Consider the following 5746-nt stretch of genomic DNA (forward strand, 5'->3'; position numbering starts at 1 on the left):
GGAACATTCCCTACTCCGATGTGGTGGTCCTTGAATCTTTTCGCCCCCTGCTGGAGAGAGTGGGAAAGCTGTCACTTTTGGGGGACTGGAGAGAAATGTTGAGCAAAGAAAGAAAGAAAAAAGTATTTAACACAACCTTGTCCATGAACCTAAGCAAAGAAAACTCCATGAACTGCCTGGGGAACTTCTCGCTTTGTTTGTTTGTTTGTTTTCTTTCGCAATGATAAGGTAGCAACACTGTGAAGACAATCATGGGATCTTATATGAACGAATTGCTCATGGAGAGCCAATGAAAACGCTTTTTTCCCCCCAACGAAAACACGGGCAGAACGAGCAAAAGGATCGCAGGAGAATCCAGACAAAGACGTTGGCGGAACGCAGAGGATCGTTTTGGACCCGAGGATTTCCCACCTTGTCCATCCTTCAGTGACTGCAGCAGGAGAGAAATCAGCTCGCCTCCATCCTCCACCCGAATGGTGCTCTTCCTACACTGGCCTCTCCCTCTTGCAAAAAAAGAGAGAAAATTCCAGATAAAATAACAATCGTGAGAGCCCTGGACAGAGAAGGAAGTGGGGATGGGCCGCGATGCCCAGAGCAAGGAAGGACAATCTCTCGCCCCCTTGGAGACCCAGAAGGAGCCCTGGCAAGAAGGAGGACCTGCGAGCTGGTTGGCCATTTCTCTTTCTCGGTTGACTCTTCCAAAGGCTGTGGTTCCATGACCTGGGTCCCCTCTCCAATCGCATGTACTGTAGCTTCTTCCCCCCCTTCCTTTTTTTTTTTTTTGGGTGGGGGGGTGGTTGTTTGGGGTTTGGCTGAGGTCCATCTTTTCTCCTGAAGTCTCCAGTGACTCTGGAGGGGAGGGGGCTTTTTTTTTTTTTTTCCTTTCTTTTCAAGGAGGATATGGGCTTTCCTTTTTTTAAAAAAAAAATATCCCAATTTAAAATTTGCAACAAGGTATACCTCTCTTGTGGGCCACTCAACCGCGTCTCTCGGGGTTGTGTTCTGGACTTGGGGGGGGGGGTCAGGTCAATAACACTCCCGCTCCTTCCCCCAAAGATGTGTATAGTTCTGGATTTAATTTCTTACACCCCCCCCCCTTTTCATGGACTGGGCTCTCTCTCTCTCTCTCTCTCTCTCTCTCTCTCTCTCTCTCTCTCTGGAAATAAAGAGGAGGAGATCCTTTTTGTTTGCTCTCGCCTTGCAAAAATTATAAAAAGTAATTTATTATTTATTATCCGAAGACTTGCCACTTTTTCATGCCCTGGTTTCTCTTTTGTTGTCGTCCTTGCTGTTGTCGTTACTTGGTTTTAAGTTGTGTTTTCATTTTCCTTTGCCGAAGGTTCTTTATTTTTATTTTTTGTTTTGTTTTGTTTGAAAAGAATAATAACGATGACGATGACAGGGCCCGATCCTCCTCGGGACCTTCTCCTGCGCAAGCCACCCACCCCCCTTCTAAAATTCATTTTTTATTTTGCTGCGCAGGAGAACTTCTCGGTGGGTTGAGCCACAGAGAAAGAAAGAATGAAGAAGGGCGGTGGAGAAGGATTGTGACCATTGAAATTTTTTATGTCGGACTCTATGTGGGGCTTTTATTATTTTTTTTATTATTATTTTTTTGATCGGTCTATTTATTTTTTTTTTCCTTTTCCTTAAGTATTATGTGAAATGAAAGCGCCGTATGTAGAAAACGATTATACCTTCAGAACTATTTCAAGAAATAAACGTTTGGTATAGAGAACCAATAAAATAATTAAGAATGATGAAAGCGCCCTCTTTTATATATATAATATAATATATAGAGAAATATTATTTATATATATATATGTATACATACATACATACGTAACTATATATTCCAGGCATATTTACAAGTTACCTGCTGAGTACTTGAAATGAAATATGACGTGATTATCAAGCTCACCTTGGTGGAGTAAAGGTGTGGTATTTTACTCCACCTAGTAGAGACCGGCTTGTAAATGCCCATCTTCGAGGTTTCCACTGATAATCTTCTGATCCGCCCCTTCCCCTTAAAAATACTGGTGGCTCCGACTAAGTGGACACATTTGCTTGGAAAGCAACTCGTTCCTACGGGGCTTACTTCCGAGTAAGTGTTCCGAATTTCCAGAAGCAAGTTGCCTGGGAAATTTCAGCCTCCTTGAACCGCTTTACATTGTACGTTATATATAGACGTTCGCCCCCCCCCCCCCCCCCGAATGTGAATATGGCAAACAGAGGGCCGGCGTATACTAGGTGGCAAACCCAGGTTTCCTATCGCATAACGTGTGAAATGCCCCCCCCCCCGGAAATGTGTTGAGGATCCGAGTCAATATGTCCCCTCACCCAACGAACTCCGAAAGAATGTTGAAGTTTTAAAAATTATATATATATATATATATATATATATATATATATATATATATATATATCTCCAATTTTCTTTCTCTCTCTCTCTCTCTCTCTGCTATATACCAAAGTCTTATCGCTCTGGTTGTTTTAAGTGATCTCTGTTTTCATTTGGTGGGGAGGGGGAAAGGAAGAAAAAGGGGGCTGAATTTTGCTTCGCAAGTGAAGGGTGACTGTTATTCATCAGTGTCTGTTGTCAAAATGCTGCAGGGGGAGATCAGGCCGGAGGGGATTTCTCAGATCCGTGTTTGTTGTTTTTCTTGCGACTTCCGTTTTCCTGGAGGTTTTTGGAGAGGGAGGGGGGAGGATGCCAGGCAGTGGTGAAAGCTGGAAAGGAGGGGGGGAGCGGGAGGGGGGAAATAGCCGCATCAGGAGAACAAAGGTGCAATCCAGATAGTGGCATAGCTAGAGGGGGGCAAAGCACTAAGTTTTGCTGGGAAATTTGCTCAGTGTGGGGGGCCTCTCTCCTTCGGAGCCATTCCGAGTGGGGGGAGCAAAATGGGATGCGTACGAAGGGGAATGGTTCCGAAAGGGAGAGGCCCCCACACTGGCTCCCAGCAAAACTTAGTGCTTTGCCCCCCCTAGCTACGCCACTGATCCACATACCGTTTAAGGTGGAGTCCTCCTCGGCTGGCTGGTTGCTCTGGTGGTTTCTGAGCTGTAGTGCGCCCGCTTACTTGGAAGGAGACTTTCCTCCTGGTAAACGCGCTTAGGATCGCGCCCGACCGACCGACCACCGGGGGCGAGGACCCGATTCATGCCTTTTTCAACCGAAGTACTTAACCTCGGGCCACGGTTCAGGCGAGGTGCACCTAATGATAAAAAGAGCACCAAAATTCAGTGCAAGGGTCCTGAAGTTGGAAACCCGTCCTTGGGACTCCCAGAGTGGGCTCCGCGGATGGGCCCGGCGCTGGGATCCTCAAGGCAGTTAAGCCACAGCTCTCCTCGCCGCTTTGGGCGAAGCGATCGCTGAGTACTGGGTACTTATGGAGCCAGTCAGTCCCACTCGGCTGCTTCAGGCTGAATCCCGGGCACTTTCCTGGGAGTAAAGCCCGCTTAGCACAGTGGGACTTACTTCGAAGTAAACCAGCAGGGAAGAGTTCTGCGAGTCTCTCGGCTGTCTCCCAGTCGTCCCGAACTCTTGGGCATTCAGAAAGGAGCCGGTGAGGCCAAGGCGTTTGAAACCCAAATATTGGATCTTAAAACGGTTGTTTTGTGAAATTAATGTAATAGGGATGATGATGATGATGATGCATCTTCACAGGTGCTTATCTCCCTAGCACGTGGGAAGTCTCTAGATCTCTCAGTGGCGTAGCTAGAGGGGGGTGCAAAGCACTCGCAGGGAGCCTCCCCGCAGCGTGCAAGAGGTCTTTCCCCCTCCCCTTCCCGGCGGGGGAGAGACTGAAGCATTACCTGCAAGACTTAGTGTTTCCCCCCCTCTAGCTACACCACTGAGACCTCTATGCTCTCAAGATCGCCCCTGCCCCCCCCCCCAAAAGCAGGAAGAAGAAACTACAGAGAAGATTGATGCAAGATTGATTCACGTCGACCTTGCTTGTTCTCTCTCTGCTTTCTTCATTTTAAAATGGGATGGAGGAGCTCTTAGTCTCTTCTATGGGGCCTTTCCTGTCCTTCCTAAGTAGGGTGTGGGTCGGGTCTGTCCAGGCTGCCCAGGGAGGAACACAAATTACACAGGCCAACACACATTTTGCTTCACCAATTCCTGGGTATATTTGGGGTACTGATTCCAAAAATGGCATCCGTTTTGCCCTGTCACGTCTAGTTTTGGAGACACAGCATAGCCTCTTTAGTGACTGGTTCAAGCAGCTTCCTCATGAGGAAGCCTACACCATGGCTTCCTCATGAGGAAGCTGCTTGAACCATTCACTAATGAGGCTATCCTATATCTCCAAACTAGACGCGATAGGGCAAAACAGATGCCATTTTTGGAATCAGCACCCAAAATTCATATCCAACCACCATAAAGTTTGGGGAAAACTTTTCTGAACCTCAATTTTGTTAGGCCTGTGTTGTTGTTATATGATAATGATATCATCTAATGATGATCATTCTAATCATCTAATGATGATCATCTGATTATTATTATTAACATCAAAATGACAACGTAGCTGATAATGATCGTATATGCTATCGTCATCATCTTCATCATCATCCGAAAGGGGGGAGGAAGAATTCTGAAGCACGATGATGTAGTTTGAAGAGAGCTTCTTACTTCTGTCTAAAGTCACTTTAAATGGAGCCGAGGGTCCACAGTATTTGTGATTGTCCCACCGTCTCCTTCGGGATGGGGGGGGCGGCTCGCCGGCTTGTCAGTGTAGATCTTCCAATGCAAGTGAATTATGGATCGCACTGCAAGGTTCCCCCCCTGGAGGCGGGGTGAGAAGGGGTAAAAATAGATCATCCTAACTAAGAGGAGATTTTCTTGACAGTTCCTCTCAGGCAGCCCCTGCACCTCCCCAGAGGTCTCCCTCCCTCCCACCCAAGCAAGTTAGGAAGAAGTCCCGTCTTGACAAGAGGTTTGGAATCGTCCCTACTCACGTTTACCTGGGAGTAAGTCTCCTTGGACCTCAGTGGCTTTAAAGTAATCATGCACAGAACGAGGGTTAAAAAGAAAAAAAAGTAATCAAGATTAAGGTGGCAAACCTGCAACTGGGAGTAAGTCCCATTGAACATAGCGGGATTTACTCCCGAGTAACCATGGCTAGAATTACGCCGCACAAGGCCAGTCATTCTCGGAGTATCTGCTCTCCCTCTGCATAGGAGGTGGGTCCCCTTTTTTGTATGGCCAAGTGTATTCTTTGGAAAAGTGATTTAATAAACATGAAACTCGACATTAAAAAAGGGTGTTGCCAGCCTCACGCTTATCTTTCCATATCGGTGCCCGTTCCTAAGACTAGTAGCATGGTGTGTGTGTGTATGTTTTCGTGTGTGTGACGGGAGGAGGGATGAGTAGTATCTAAAATAAATATCTGTGCAAGTCATCAGCATCGCAGGTATCAGGGACCCTGAACTGTTTTACTGCTGTTTCCTTTCGCTCCCAAAGCCTGTGGACTGTGTAGCTCCCAAGTTAACAGCGGGCACGATCCATCCCGCCCAAGTTAAGCCGTTTTAAAAGTGCAAACCGGTGTACAGTTATGTTGGGGAGGATCCAAAAGAAGCATGACTAGGCTCGGGCTCCACGTCCTTTCGATATATGTGGAAAATTACAGCACAATCCTATACACGTCTACTCAGAAGTAAGCCCCACTGGGTTCAATGGACTTGCTCCCAGGTAAGTGTGGCTAGGAGTGCAGCATCAATCACGAGAGAACACCTTTTTGCT

This window comes from Tiliqua scincoides, chromosome 2 (assembly GCF_035046505.1).
Source record: "Tiliqua scincoides isolate rTilSci1 chromosome 2, rTilSci1.hap2, whole genome shotgun sequence".
Classification (NCBI taxonomy): domain Eukaryota; kingdom Metazoa; phylum Chordata; class Lepidosauria; order Squamata; family Scincidae; genus Tiliqua; species Tiliqua scincoides.